Source organism: Protopterus annectens, chromosome 12.part0 (assembly GCF_019279795.1).
Source record: "Protopterus annectens isolate FY-2018-M chromosome 12.part0, PAN1.0, whole genome shotgun sequence".
In the NCBI taxonomy this organism is placed as follows: domain Eukaryota; kingdom Metazoa; phylum Chordata; order Ceratodontiformes; family Protopteridae; genus Protopterus; species Protopterus annectens.
In genome coordinates this window covers 157,359,243-157,375,718 of record NC_056746.1, presented here as the reverse complement: position 1 = coordinate 157,375,718, position 16,476 = coordinate 157,359,243, and positions in this window count along the sequence as shown.

The following is a 16,476-nucleotide window of genomic DNA, read 5'->3' as shown; positions in this document are numbered from 1 at the left end:
CTAATTAGCTTCATCTAACACCCCCTCTTCTCATCTGTTAACTCCTTTCTCCTTCACTCACCCTTCTCTCACTACTCTCCCTCTACTCTTGCAGACGACCTCCTTTATCTCCCCAGACCTTTCTCTTACCATTTCCCTCTCTCCCTCTTCTGTATCAAACATCCTTCTCCTGTACTGCTTGACTGTCCACTAAGTTTACTAATCCCCATACACCTTTTTCTCTATCTGCCCCACTTCTCATTCACTTACCTCTTTGCCATCATTAACCCATACCCCTATGCCTTCACACTAACATTACTTCCATGTTCCCACTTCCTAATCAGATAAAGTCTCTAGTGATATTCCTCTACTTGGGTTCAACAGCTTGTTATTATTTACTTCCAAACACCACTGTATTATGCTTTCTATGACATACTACATTTCTCTATTGAATAATACTGTTTTAAGGTACTTCTTATGCAAAATATGTTTAATTTTATTATGGTTTGTATGCTTTGTATGTTCCCTGGAGCTTGTTTTGTATGCTATGTTTGTTCTCTGCAGTTTTTCTCCCCAGGCCTCCACTAAAAATGGGCTAGCCTGGCCCAGTGGACTTTCCCAGTAAACAAATGTCAGTAATTAAATAAATAAATACCTTGCTATCCCAAACTAGGGCATCACACACCTTAATTCCAAAGTAAGAGAACATTCTTCATTCATACACACACTTACCTTAATTACAAAGTAAGAGGCAGGCATTCAGGCATAAATGCATCAGGTTCGTTTGTGGATGTGGAAAAGATGCAACAGCAGAAGGTGTGTGCGCTTGATGCATACAGGGACATACACATGCAGAGGCCATTCTGTGTAAGTATCTGGTTTAAGCAGACACTTTGTCCTTAATGGGTTTTCATGAAATCCAACATTACAGGTTAATAAGCATAACTGGATACTGTAAATACATCAAGTGATGTCAAGAATAAGTAGCTTCCAACACACCACAAGATACTGCTGTCGCCATAATACTGCTGCACTAGTCACCATCTGTTGTCTGGTCTGCTCCTAACCTAACTGTGTAACAAATGGAGCACTTTTAAAGCATGCATGCACAATATAAAATGCGCATAAATCACGAGACAGCTTGATGTGTACAGCCTGATCAAATTCCTAGATCTCTGTATGACATGTGCATCTCTGTGGCCTCACTGTCTCTGTGTGTCAATGTACTTTGCCTGTTCTTGCGTCATGTTTGAAAATATGCAGTGTTCGCCTTGCATCTCTGGCTATAACTGGCACAGATTAGCATAATAAAAATAAAAATTATAATCAGTTTAAAGCACTTAAAGCAGGTTCACTTTCAAGGACCTGAAATGCATTTAATAAGTTCCATAAAGTTGATACAGGGGTGGGTGCTGGGGAGTGCATTCATGTAACCACATCAATGCACAGCACTACAGATAGTACTCAGTATAAAAGATTATGATGAGGTGTCTTATAACCAGTTTATTCTGTGATTGAGACATGTATGCCAAGGAATTCATTTTGAGAGCTTCTTGCCATCTGTGTCAAGAAGACATAATAAATGGGTGATGATCCAGGACCAGACCATAGTTCTTTGCAATGCATGGAGGTTTGTCTGTTCTATCTACTACTAATTACAGACAAAAAAGTATTAATTGTTTCAGCAGCTTTGAAAGCCAGTAAAACACTTAGAGAGTGGTTTCAAGCAGACGTCATTACACCTCTCACCTTATAGCATTCTCCGTCTTAGGACCTAAGCTATCGGACTCAATTCCTCCCTCAAAGACAGACATCCAAAAGTAGCTTGATTTCAGAAAACAACTCAAGGAACTCTTCTTCACTCAAAATGCAGCTGCACTCACACAAGCCACATTACATGAACCTGCAGCTCACTCACACCCCTTTATCCCTATTTCATCCTTCTTGATCTCATCTTGTCATCCCCTCACATACTGCCTCTCATTCACCCTACATCCCTCTTCTCTTCACATATCTCACACTTCCTCCCCTTTCTATTCATCTTCCTTCTGCATGCCTCTCTCACTATTTCTATGTCTCTCTACCTCTCTATATAATTATATGCTGCTATCCCTGTATCATAAGCCATCTCGGTCATTATAGCTATATCTTATCCATAAAGCTCTAAGAATAATTCCATTTTTAATCCATGTTTTGACATTGTAAACTGCTTCTTGAACTAAATGTTGTAGCATATTCTCGCACTTGTAAATATCTGTGTGTGTGTGTGTGTTTGTTTTTTACCATATCCTTGTATCTGTATAAATTTTATGTTCATTTCCTATGTGGTTCTCTTCACCCAGACACTGCCTGCAAATGGCCCACTGAGACCAGTGCACTGCAATGCACTGCAATAGAAAACAAATATAAATAAATAAATTTGCAGGGGACAGAGTATAAAGATTAGATAGTTTTTAAATGCTCTTCTAAGTCTCTTAAAATGTTAACAGAACAGGTTTGGCATAAATATGACAATTTTATAACAATATGTACAAAACTCTAATTTTGTCAGTTTTGCCTGACTGTAATCTTCAGTAATTTACTGGCTAACAAAAAAATATTACTGTGGACAAACTAATAGTTGACAGGCGAGTCATCGGACTGAAACTAAAGTGTGTTACATCATAATGCAGTTGGTTCCACACCACAGAAGGGTATAACAAGGCTATCTTTGTCTCAGTTTCAGTGTAAAGTCACGATGCTCCATGCACTACAAACGTTTTATGGTGTAGTGTGAAAGATGTACAAAAATAAACACCCAGTAAAATGTTGGCATGTAAGGAAGCAAGTTTGTTGCAACAAGAAAGAAAATAAATAAGGTTGGATCTAATATTTACCTTATCTTGGAGAAGCATGACAGTGTGCAAATGGAAAGCACAGTTGTGCAAAATCTTACCACGGCAGTAGATGCCCTTCTCTTTACTGTTACAGCATTCTTTACCTAAGGGATCTCCTGCCAAAGATAGCCCATCATCTGGCCAGTATACTAAGGCCTCTAGTACTTACAGGCATTGTACGTCACACGTATGTATCCCATGCAAGGAACAGGGCATAAAAGTGATGTCCAGATGCACACACTCAGAACTGGAAATGTCCCAGGATGAAAAGAATGTCCCTATGAGCAAGGACAACGTGTGTCCACAAGGAGAAAAGGAGAGCATTTTTACCAGGCTGGAGGTAGAGCAGAGGGTGTAGGAGAGAGGAAGTGAATACTGCAACAGTGAAGAGAAGGACATCTACTGTTAGGGTAAGATTTTACACAGCTCTACTACTTCCTTCCATATCAGTGTTGAATTATTCTTTAGCTAAGAAAAAAGCTAAAGAGGAGGATGGCACAGAAGAGCCCTCCAGAAACCCATGCAGGATAACGCTGGCAAAGCCACCTCTGGCCCTGGAAATAACATCCAACTTGTAATGCTTAGTGACGGTATGAACAGAAGACCAAACAGTAGTATCAAGGATGGAACTGGTATCCAGACCCTTTAAAAATGCACCAAAGCAGGCAACTGCTTTTGTAGTATGAGCCTTTACTGATGAAGAAACACATTTTTCATGAAAGCAATAACAAAAGGAAATGACATTAGAAAGCCAAGAGGAAATAGATTGCTTAGAAACAGCCAAACCCAAAGTCCTGGGATGAAAAGAAAACAAAAAGCTGCTCATAATTGAAAATAACTTTAGTTTTGTCCAAACAATATCTGATCTGTCTTTCCTGACCCAAGGTGTGAAGAACGTTGTCAATAGCAGACTGCAGAGAAGGGAAAAAGGAAAGACGATGAATAGACTGATTAAGGGACAACTCACTGACCACCTTAGGCATAAAAGAAGGATTAGTGCTAAGAGGCACCCTGACTGTGGAAAACTAAGAAAGGAGGAATGGCCAGGAAAGCATGAAGCTCGGAAACTCAGTCAATTTTTCAAGAACAAAATTGAGCTCTCAGGAAGGCAGAATAGGCTTCCTGGGAGGCCTGAAATGAAGGAAGCCTTTAAGAAATCATTTGACCTCAACTCTACAGGCCAAAGGAGAATTTAAGAGCTGATAAGCAAAAACTGCTGATGGGTAAGCATTAACTGAAGGATACGCCAACCCAGAATGGAGCAGATCATACAAATAAGGGACAACTAGAGGAACTTCCACAGATAGGGGATTCTGATGGTGAGAAAGGCACCATACAGAAAATTGCTTCAATTTAGACATATATGACTTCCTGTTAGTGGGTTTCCTGAGTTCCTGCAGAGCCAGAAGCCCATCCTCAAAAAGAGGTGCCTGAAAGAGATCACCCCTGTCACCCACAGCTTCAGTTGAAGAGTGGACAAATGAGGATGGATAGGAGATCCCTTTGTTTTGTGAGAGAAGATCCACCCAGTGAGGTAATTTGTGGAGACTGTCCCTGGCCAAGTGAGAGGGGGAACCAATGCCAAAAGGGAGTCACTAGCCATATTTTGGGAGAGTCCAGCCTGCTCTTGTCCAAGACTTGTGGTAGCAGAGGAAGAGAAGGGAAGGTGTACAGAAACATCCCCTTCCAAGGAAAACACAGGGCATCCACGTTCCAAGCCAGAGGACTTAGGGCTTAGGACCCTGGAACAGAAGTGAAGAAGTTGTCTGTTCAGAGAGGAGGCAAAGAGATCTACCTGAGGAATACCCCACTGATGGACAATGTCCAGGAACATGTCTCTGTGAAGCACCCATTGGTGAACTTGTGTGCTGGACTTCCTCAAAGAGTCTGCCAGTAGATTGCACTCAGAGGGAATGTAAACTGTCTAAAGAGTCACTTGATACTGGACAGCTAAATCCCAGCCCTGAAGACCTTGTCTGCAAAGAAGATAAGACCTTGTGTCCCCTGCATGTTGACATACCACATCATTGTGGTATCGTCTGTGAAATTTTCAGGGGCTCAAGATGAAAGAGGGAATAAAAAGACTGAAGATTCAGAAGCAAACCCCTCAGTTCCTTCATACTGATGAGGTCTGACCTCTGATGAAGAGGCCAGAGACCCTGAATCTTGACGGGGTCAAAGAACCCCCCCATGAGGTGTCTGTAAACAGCTGCTGAGTAACTGGAGCTTGAAAAGGAAACCCAGGGTTGGGTGAAAATTGATCAATCCACCACTGAAGCTGAAATGTGAGACAGGGAAGAAAGAGTACTGGGAAGTCCAGGGGATGGCAATGTTGCAACCACACTGAATTGAGGTATCAATGAAACTAGACCAGTTGGCATAATGGTTAAGGTCTTCGGCTGCCATGCACAAGCTACAAGATTTGATCCTAACCTCCGGCCAATGCCTGTTTGGAGTTTGCATGTTCTCTCTCTGTCTCTGTGGAGTTCTTCCCACCTCTGAAAGATGTGATGAGTGTTTCTGTATCAAAACTCATCAATGAATGGAGCTCTGGGAAGCAACACAGACTCTACATGGTGCCCCACAGGGGGAAGAGTTGCATAGACCAACTGCTTTGGGCATCTACCTTGGTGTGCAGCATTCAGAAGATAGGATAACACAGATCAGGCTGTATGCAGTGGCAAGGCTAGCCATTCAACTGTGTAAAAAGTGGCTCTTGGTGATTCGGTCATGCTGACTAAGGTCGCCGAAATGGGCATGGGTATTTGCCAGTGATAGGTGGGTTGAGGACCTGGCCTATTCTGACCTATGCCAGAGACCCATGCTAACAGGAGGGGTATATATGCCCTTTTTGGCCAGTGTGTGCCCACCGTAAAGCCCAGCAGCCCTGGGTCAATACGCTACTGACTGGCTGTTGTACAGTTGCCCAGCCTGGGTTACCTAGGATGTTCTGTTGAGTGAAGGCAGGAAGTAAAACCATTCAAGTTGCCAAACATGAATGAAGAATTGCTACCCTCAATGTAAGTTCACTGACAGGACACAGCTTGGAAGTGGACAACATGATGGTATGGAGGAAGCTGGACATCCTATGTATACAAGAGACAAGATGGAAGGGCAGTGCAGCAAAGACACTTGGCTTGTAATCCAGAGTCTACTATTCAGAAGGATGACAGGCTAAAAATGGTGTAGGAATTGTGGTGAGACAGAGGCTTCAGAAGGCAGTGAGAGATATCATCAGAATTAGTGACAGACTCATGGCAATCAAACTCCAGCCTAATGGTAGAGCAGTATTCATAATCTCAGCCTATGCCCCACAGCAGGGTTGTGATAGTCAGGAAAAGAACAAAAGTTCACAAACTGTAGAAAAACAAAGTCAGCACTCCTGGAACCACACACTTCAGCAGCTCAAGTAAATCCTTGTAGTAAATGGCTGCAAAGCACTTTGGGAGCAGTAAAAACACTTTTTATTAAACCAAAATAACAAATAGATAAGCGCTTTCATCAAGAACCTTCTCAACTTCATCAGATAAGAGCAAATCCAGGAAACACTCAAGTACATAATTCAAAAGCATTAATTAAGTAATAAACCAATCCCATCACACTGACTAAAAAGGACCTCCCTGAACTCATAAATATGCATGAAATGCAATCATAAAAATATTCTTAAAAAGACACTCTTTAAAACCAGCATTTAAATTACATTAACAAGTGCAAAGATGCTGAAAATAAATACAAATACACACATAATGTATAAAATCTATGAAATGGTGTTTATATAAAAATGAAAGTATATATAAAAAATGTCCTTTTTAGTCAGTGTGATGGGATTGGTTTATTATTTAATTAATGCTCTTGCAGGATGTACTTCAGAGTGTTTCCTGGATTTGCTCTTATCTGATGAAGTTGAGAAGGTTCTTGACGAAAGCACTTATCTATTTGTTATTTTGGTTTAATAAAAAGTGTTTTTACCACTCCCAAAGTGCTTTGCAGCCATTTACTACAAGGATTTACTTGAGTTGCTGAAGTGTGTAGTTCCAGGAGTGCTGACTTTGTTTTTCTATAGTGAGGAAAATAGACAGCATGACTTGGTGTTGATAATGGGTAACTTGAATGCACATATGGGGACAGAGAAAACAGGTTGTGAGGACTGCCTGGGCCCACAGGGGTGGGGAAACAGGAATAAAGAAGGAGAGGCCATTCTAGACTTCTGTCTGACAAATGGTTTGATAGTAGCCAACACATGGTTCATAAGGATAGACAGTCACAAGATCACATACAAGAGTGGCCAACATGCAACTCAGGTAGACTTCCTCCTAATAAGGAAAGGGCACTCGGGCAGAATCCATGATTACAAAGTCACCCCCAGTGAGACAGTCAGCCCACAGCATAAACCACTGGTTGCCACAATTAGCTGCAAGCAATGGTCAGAGAAGGCTCCAAGGTCAATAGAGAGCAGGCTAAAGACCTGCAAGTTGACTGGGGAGAAAGCACAACAGTTCAAGGAATTACTCAGGGCTCTAGCACCCCAAGAAGAGGAGAAAATAGGTGGAGTTGAAGAATTACAGCTCCTCAAAACAGCATGTGTGAGGACTACAGAACAGATATGTGGCCGAGCAAGGTATGGAAATAAGGTACATAAGGAAACTTGATGGTGGAATGCAGAAGTCCAGGAAGTCATCAGAAAAAAGAAGGCTAGGAAGGAATACTGGTTGGATAACACAAAGGCTAAGAAAGGAGATGCAATAGCAAAGAACAGGGCAACAAAGGCACTCTACCAGCTTCTGGACAGTGACTGAGTAGGTGGCACAAAGAAACTCTATCAGGTTGCATTGCAAAGCAAAGACAGAAAGTTAAAGAAGATAGTCAGACACCCTTCATAAGGGATGTCAGCAACAACCTGCTCACTAGTCCACAGGACATCAAAGGCAGATGGAAGGAGTACTCTCAGCAGCTTTTGAATGAAGAAAAGCCCACAAAAGTTGTACTGCCCCATACATAGCCTACAATGAGAGAAGAAGAGGAGCCACCCAAGAAGAAGGAGAACAGCACTAAAGAAAATGAAGTCAGGGAAAGCAGCAGAGTCAGATGAGATCACATCAGATATGATCAAGATGCTGGGTGAGATAGGGGAGAAATGGCTCCTGAGGGTAACCATAGCAGTGTGGAGAGAAAGGCATATCCCAGATGACTGGAAAATATGTATACTCATGCTAGTCTACAAGAACAAAGGGGACATCAACACCTGTGGGCAGTACAGAGGTATTAAACTCTTGTCACACTGCATGAAGGTCCTGGATAGGGTGACTGATGAATGGATATGTTGAGTAGTAGAAAGTAAGATGGGAGAGGAGTAGTTCAGATTCAAATCAGGATGCTGCACAATTGACCTGATGTTTTCAGTGAGACAGATATTTGAGAAGAAGTTAGAGATGAGGAAAGAGTCCAAATGGGCATTCCTAGACTTTTAGAAAGCATATGACAAGGTCCCAGGAAAGCTGATTTGGGCAGTACTGTGGTGGTTCAAAGTCCCAGAAACATTAGTAGAATTAGTTCAGTCTATGTACAGGGACCTAATGACTCAAGGACGAACAGTGTTTGGTCTCACAGAAGGGTTCCCAGTGGGAGTGGGTGTGCACCAGGGTTCAGCTCTGAGCCCACTGCTCTTCATACTAGTGACAGACTACATTAGCAAACAGCTTGGAAGAGACAGATCAACAAAATTACTGTACGCACACTATGTGGCATTATAGGCAGACTCTGAGCAGACCTTCAGCAAAGGATAGGGGAATTTAATGTAAAACTGAAGGCACGTGGGATGAAACTAAGTACAGGTAAGACAGTCATAATGCAGCAAATTGGAGAAATCAGAAGAAGCTGAGAACTGAGATAGAAGGGAAGACAGTGGAACAGGTTGACGGATTCAAGTATCTGGGAGGGTGTTTGAAGAAAAGGGAAGTCTGAATGAAGAGGCCAAAGCTAGAATCAAAGGGGATACAGCCAAATGGCATAAAGTGTCAGGTGTAGTGCACGGCAGAAGAATGACAAAGAAGCTGAAAAGTAAGGTGTACAATACAGTGGTGTGACCAGTACTATTGTAAGGCACAGAAAATTGGGCAGTAAAGGCAGAGCAGATGAGAAAGCTAGAGGTGATGGAAACTAAGTGCCTGAGAAGGGTGGTAGAATGCACACTGTGGGACAGACAAAGAAATGAGGACATAAGAGCAGAAGCCAAAGTAGCTCCAATTGCAGAAAAGATCAAAGAGAACAGATTACAATGGTTCACACACATGTGCAGAAAAGCAGAAGACAATCTGGTGAAGAAGATTTGAGACAGACAAGAAAAAGGTAAGAGGAAACAAGGGCATCCAGCAAAGAGGTGGATGGACTGTATGAGAGAAGATCTGCAACAGTCAGGCATGAGTGTTGAAGAAGGCAGGAGTGTGGCATTGAACTGAGTGAGATGGTGACAGTTAACATGATACCCCAACCCCATACAGAAAATGGGAAGAAGAGGGTCGATGATTAAGGTTCCTCATGTCAAGCCTGGCCAGAGGGAGCAAGGGAATGGTGGAAGACCCAACTCGAGAACCCTGAGAAATGCCCTGGCCCTTAAGGCAAAACACAAAACCACGAATAACCCAAAAACGAACCAGCACAAAGGAGAAAAGTTCCTAAATATTCTTTATTAGTGGCAAATTACATTCCATATATTTGCAATATATGGAATGTAATTTGCCACTAACAAAGAACATTTAGGCACTTTTCTCCTTTGTGCTGGTTCGTTTTTGGGTTATTCGTGACTTTTGGTTTGAAACGTGCACTTGGTCCACCTTGCGTGTATTTTGGTTTGGTCTGAAAACACAAAACCAAACATATTAGGCATAGGTGATTCCATTGCGAGACACACAGATGTTCCTCTCACCAGGCTGAATAAGGAAAATGCCACGATCTGCTGTCTGTCAGGTGCCAGAATCCACCATATCACACATGCACTCAAGTCTCTCAACAACAGGTACTGTTATAACTCTGTCATAGTCTATGTTGGTGTGAATGTCTTGAGATGTACCTCACTGTACTACATGAAGAGAGACATGGCTAAGCTCTCAGACTATGTGTCTCAGGCAGGTATGCCCTTAGCCTTAAGCAGCATTTTACCTTCATCTAGGATGATGCCTCAATACAAAGAGAAAATGATTGACTACAATAATTGGCTTAGTTTTTCATGTCATTCTAAGGAGATCCAGTATCTGTCATAAAAAATACATGCCACCAGGAAATCCACACAAATCCAAAGATATTTATTAAAATATCAAATCTCTAGCACCTTGGACGCTATGCCTTTTAAGAGTTAGTGAATACACACACTAAAACACACAAATACATAAAACTCAAGAGCATCTATTAACACAATTAAACAATAACTGAATAAAACTATAATAGCAATTTCCAATTAAAGTCACTACTAAGACCCTTAGGAACCAGTGTTCCAAATTTAAGAATAAACACTGCTTCCTTATAGAGTATCCAATTTTTAGAAAAAGTTAAAATTAGCCCTGGTATACTTTTGGAAAAGTGGATACTCTATAAGAAAGCAGTGTTTTTGGTTAAACATTATGGTTCCCTGGAGATACTTCAGGTGCAATTAACTGTTGATAGGACACCTGTTCAAGCCACTGCCAGGTGCAGGACCCCCTTCATTAATCAGGACACCCACTTTGACTATTTGCATCTACTTGAGTCTATCAAGATACATCTGACCACCATGGTTTTGGATGACTTTAACTACCCATCCATTGTCTGGGTAAATTACTCATGCTCAAACTCAGTTGTCCAAAGGGTCCTTGATTTTGTTAACTCCAGTGCCCTGGACCAGCTGGTTGACACCCCCACAAGGGTTGCCAACATCCTGGATCTGGAGTAGTTTACCAATATGGGGGACCACTGTAGCACCCCCACTGTGAGGTCTTCCCTAGTGAGATATGACCACAAATCAGTCTCATTCGTACTATCACACCTGACCCCCCTCCTCTCCCCACAGAATCTAAACTAAAAAACTTTTCCAAAGCAGATTATAACTTCTTATGAAATGGTATAAATAGCTTCACTGCAGCTCCCTCCTCAGATGGAACTGTCAACTATGCCAAGTTCTACACCAATGCTTTATACAAACACCTGTATAGCTGCATTGACTTAGCTGTAGCTGATAGGACCAAAACAAGTTCCTCAAGGAAGAGCAAACTTGCATGGTGGACAACTGCTATTAACAGGCTTTACAATAAGAGGAAGGAATTGCTGTCCAAGAGTAAGAGGGAGTGAGCCCTAAACTGGAAACACTGCCTCCTCAGTTTACACAAGCAAATAGGACTTGTTGTGAAGTTCTCCAAAGCAAACCATGAGTCAGTATTAGCTTTCTCAACTAAGGACAACCTTAAGGCATTTTAGTTACATCCATAACCTAAAAGTAAAGGCCCAGATTTGTGCTGAACTGGTAGTTAATGATATCACATATACTAAGCCTGTGGATGCAGCTAACTTGTTGGCCAAGAGGTTTTGTGAAAACTTTACTCCTCTGTCCCCACCACACATACCCCATTACATCCCTACCACCTGTCCCCTACCTTGTATGTCTAAAGAGCACGTCATAAACACCTTCTCTAAGGCCAAAAACACAGCATCTGTGGGACCTGATAACATCCCAGACTGCATCCTACATGGGCTCCAACAAGAATTAGCAACACTATTGGGTGCTCTTTTCAGTCATAGTCTAAGCACCGTCTTTGTCCCAGCTGAATGGAAAATGGCCGCGATTATTCCCTTGGACAAAAGTTGTGCTTCCACTGACCCCGGGAACTATAGACTTTAGAATAAATTAGCTTGATTAGCCTTATCTGCAAGGCCATGGAATGAATCCTCATGGACCTTATCAACAAAGATATAGGTAATCTCCAAACACTTGACCTTACTCAATTTGGATTTGTCAAAGGGAGATCATGCCTGTTAAACTTGGTGGACATGTTTGAGACAGTCACCAAGGCCCTGGAATAGGGGAAAGCTGTGCATACAGCCTACCTAAACTTAGCCAAGGCTTTTGACACTATCCCTCACTCAGGCATCAATGACAAACTTACCCAGCTAGGTATCAACCCTTATATCATTAGATGGGTTGCTAAATGGCTCATTGCTAGAACCCATTTAGTCAAAACAGGGGGAATCCACCTCCAACAGCAGACCTGTAACCAGTGGTGTTCCCCAGGGATCTGTCCTGGGACCTCTGCTGTTTGGAATCTATTTCTCTGAGGTACAAGCAAAAACTAAAGGTTTGTGGCTGGCAAAGTTTGCTGATAACTGCAAACTGGGAGCGGTCATAGCATCTCCAAATGATGTCAACATCGTATAAGAGGGTCTTACACATACAAATGATTGGGGCAAAGGTTGTGGCCTTAAACTCAATGCAAAAAATGTATTAACATCCCTTTCAGCAAGAGCAATGTTCCTGCTAACTACCACATCAATAGCAACACCCTAACTATGCACTCAGTGGTGAGAGACCTTGGCACACAGGTTGATAGCAACCTTATCTTTGGTCCTCATGTCTCCATAGTGGTAAGAAGGGCATTCTATATTGCTCATCTCATAAGTAAGGGCATTGCCTCCAGAAAAAAAGAAGCTATAACCTCCATCTACTCTTCTCTCATCAGGCCAATAATTGAGTACAACGCCCCTTTTGGTATGTACCTTTTCAAGCATCTGCAGTAATTGGAGAGCTGATTTGGCCTAGTGTGTGTTGCTCTGACTTTGATGCAGAGGGTCCTGGGTTCAATAATTGGTAGGGATATAAATTTTGAGGCACTGGGAACTAACATCAGGTGGCATGATGCCAGGGCACTTCTGTGGGCTAGGCTTATAAAAGCTCCAGGGCCATTAGCCTAGTACACACCTATGAACCTATGAGAGACCACAGAGGTTCCTCACAAGGAAAATTCAAAGTCTTCAGCATCTGTCCTATGTAGATCATCTGAAACCACTGTCACTTTATTATGTTTCATACAGACTACTCAGAGGTGATCTCAGCCTTGTATATAAGGCAATCTCTGACCCTGCACCCTGCTTTATTGGAAATGCTACATATCCGCAAGTCAAATTGTACAAGGGTTACTTGCTCTAAAGACCTTAACCTGGTAGGTGACATTAATAGAACCTGCTGGAGGGGATATATTTGTCTCCCAGAGGTTACCACACCTTTGGAATAGACTCCCACTTCATGTCAAACAGAGCATCTCATTGGCCCTCTTCAAAAGCAATCTGGACGATTGGATGGGTAACTGTAAAGTCACCCTGGGGGTTCCACCTGTGTCCCTCTTGGAGAGGGGCAATGGGTGCTGATCCTGGAAATAAGGGTAGAACTTGGTTAGGCTTGTACGGGCCCTATGGCCATTAGCCTAGCAACTTCATATGATCCTATGAGAAACCAGAAGGCGAAAGTGGAAAAAGGCAATGAGAGACAGGGCCTTGGGGGGCAGGCAGAGATACCAGCATGGGAATAGTCTGAGGTCTACAGCCGAGGAAAATATGGTCCTGAGAGGGTATAAGATCTGATTTCTGGAAGTCTGTGGTGAATCTCAGACTGTAACAGGAAAATAGTAAACTGGAGATCCTGAAACAGAGTGTCAGGGAAAGGAGCTTGAATGAGCAGATCATCCAGATAGGGAAAGATCTGAAATCCTCAAATCCTGCAAAAGACAATGATAGGGGTGAGGCATTTGGTGAATACCTTTGGAACAACAGACAGGCCAAAAAGCAAAGCAGAGAACTGAAAATGTAAGGAAGAAACAGGGAAATGTAACAATTTCCTGTAAAGGGGATGGATGAGGATGTGTAGGTATGTATCCTTGAGATCCAGAGACACCAGAAATGTGTTGAACTGTGAAATATCCAGAGGTGGTCTCCAAGTACCCTCCTTTCTGGGGGACCAAAACATTCTCGAATAAAACCCCTTCCTACCTGGGCAGGAGGCATAGCTTGAATGGTGCCCTGAGCAAAAAGAAAGTGAAGCACCTCTGGGAAATGAAAGAGTTGCTTTAGAGAAGGTTAAAGAATGTCTAAAAAGGAAAGGGACTTCCAAACCATGAAATGTCCCTGACAGATACTGGACAGTACCCAGCAGTCTGAAGTGACTCTTAACCAATTTGGAAGAGACAAGGAAAGATGGTAGGACAAGGGAACCTGAGAAAGAGAAGCAAATTGTCAAATGGAACCTAGGTTGTCCTGGAAAGCAGGTTTCTGGGTGGCAGGAATCTGAGTAGACTAATCAAGAGGCACATGTCTAGAAGCCTTCTTTCTCTTAGGCAGAGGGTGAGACTGCCTAAGAAGAAAATAAGATTTGGAGGGATAATTCAACTGAAATTTGGCAACAGGAGAAACAAAAATATGTTTCAAGTCCTGCAAGGCTGTTCCCTTAGTTGTAGAGACTTGAAAAGCTCAGCATCAGTAGACCCTAAAGATTTTTATTATCCAAAGGAGCATCCAAAAGTTTGGCCTTAATTTCATCAGGCAAAGCCTGAAGAAGAAACCAAGAGTAACGCCTCATAACTGAACCAAAGGTAGCATCCCTGAAGGATTCAGCTGCATCATAGCTGCATTTATTAGAGTGGCAACAACATCAGAGGCAGAGCCTAATAGGGAATGGACTGAAGCCTTCACCTCAGAATCAGGAAGGTCAGAAACCAACTTTGGAAACCTGAGAAAGGAGGGCCAAAACACACCTGATCGTATGAGTCTGGTAACCAACGCCTCAAAAAGATAAAGAGGCAGCAGTGTAATCTTTGTTCCCCGGCCTTTCTATACCCCTTCTTTCCTTATCTGAAGGTAACAATTTGGTAGAGGGCAATAACTTGGATGACTTGTCAGAAGAGATAGACACTACAGAAGGGTCAGCAGAAGGGCATTTATAAAGAAATTTACACTTGTCTGGCACTTTGTAGAATCTATCAGGTTTCTTGGGTGCAGAGGGATGGAGAAGGCATACAGAAGAGCAGGTAGAACAGTGAGGACAGCAGATGGCTTAGGAGACTCAATCGGAAGGAGCTTGTAATACCTTTTCTGAAAGTCAGAAACTTGAGAACAATCCCACTTAAAAAAAATTCATCATACAGGCACTAGTATCCCCAAAGAAGAATTCTTCGAGAGGACAATCTGAACTAATAGAGTCCTCTTCCTCTGAACCTCAGTCCAAGGGGGGAGGGATTTGAGAAGAGTAAGGCAGGGATTCTTCCCCTGAATCCAAATCCTCATCTAAGGAATCCAGTTCTTTGTGTCTATTAAGAGGAGAGGAAGACCAAGGAGGGACAAGCACAGATCCCCCTTGAGGAGGTGTTAAGGCCATCATAGCCTTGAATAACCCCTGAGTAAAATCCTGCTATTCCTATTGGGAATCCTTAACTACAGGGCAAATATGCTGGTTTTCTGTTTCTTTTTTTTTGTGGGACATTCGCAAAACACATCCTCAGAGGGTCACACACCTGGCGACATTCAATAACAGTAGTGGGAATTTCCTTCTTAAGATATGCGGAGTCCCTCTCAGTCTCTTGTATATAATCAGCTGAGGTTTCCCCACAATGTTAGGAACACATGTTTGTAAAGACTCTAAGGATGTGCGAGAAGTCGGATCCATGCTGGTCTCTGATAAGGGTCGCAGCAGAGGAATCTAAAGCAAACACCAAATGATCCTCTGGGCTCTCACTAGCCTTGAGAGAGCTGTCCAGGGGAGGCTGGACAGCAGCCATATCAGACTTAAGTTTTTCTGGCCTTTTTATTGATAGACTGCTAACCCTTGGGATGGGAAGATTCCACCATAGCACCCTGAATCAACAGATTAAGATGTTGGCTTTCCATGTAAATAGATAAGGAGGAGAGATGACTATGTATTGTCTTAGGGACCAAAGCCAGGCAGACAGAACACTGAGTAAGGTTGTAGAAAGCACCCAAGCAAAAAAAAAAGACACTGATGTATTTATGAGGAATCTGCCTCCCACACTAACATTGTCCATTTTTGGAAGACATGGACCCAATAACCACTAAATAATGAGAAAAGATAACAAGAAACCCCAATGTGGCACTTATCTGAAATACAGCTTGGTAACCTCAGAAGTTTATTCAGAGCAACATTCAATGATGGATTTCAGACTGGCGGCAAATAAGTTGTGAGTGTATGTGTTTGTATGTCACCTTTATGCCCTACACTTGTGTGATGAGCATATGTATGATGCATGATGCCTGTAAGTCCTAAAGGCTTTGATATACTGGCTGGGTGTTGGGCTATACCTGGCAGGATATCACTTAGGTAAAGAATACTGCAACAGTAATATGGAAGGACAGAAGGACATTTACTGGTTGGACAGAAACCTTCAGCTGCCTATGTTAGGACCAGTTCTTATCCCATATCATATGCCGGAAGAAGCCATGCTTCACTATAGAGTGGTTCTAGAAGACATAGATGGTTGTTGATCGTAACCAGTGACAGAAATGACACTTCTTCAGGAGATACTGTTTACTACTTCCATCTCACTAAATGTATCAGGTAGCTGGGTAAAAAAAGTCAGGCTTCCAAGCTGACACAACAGGG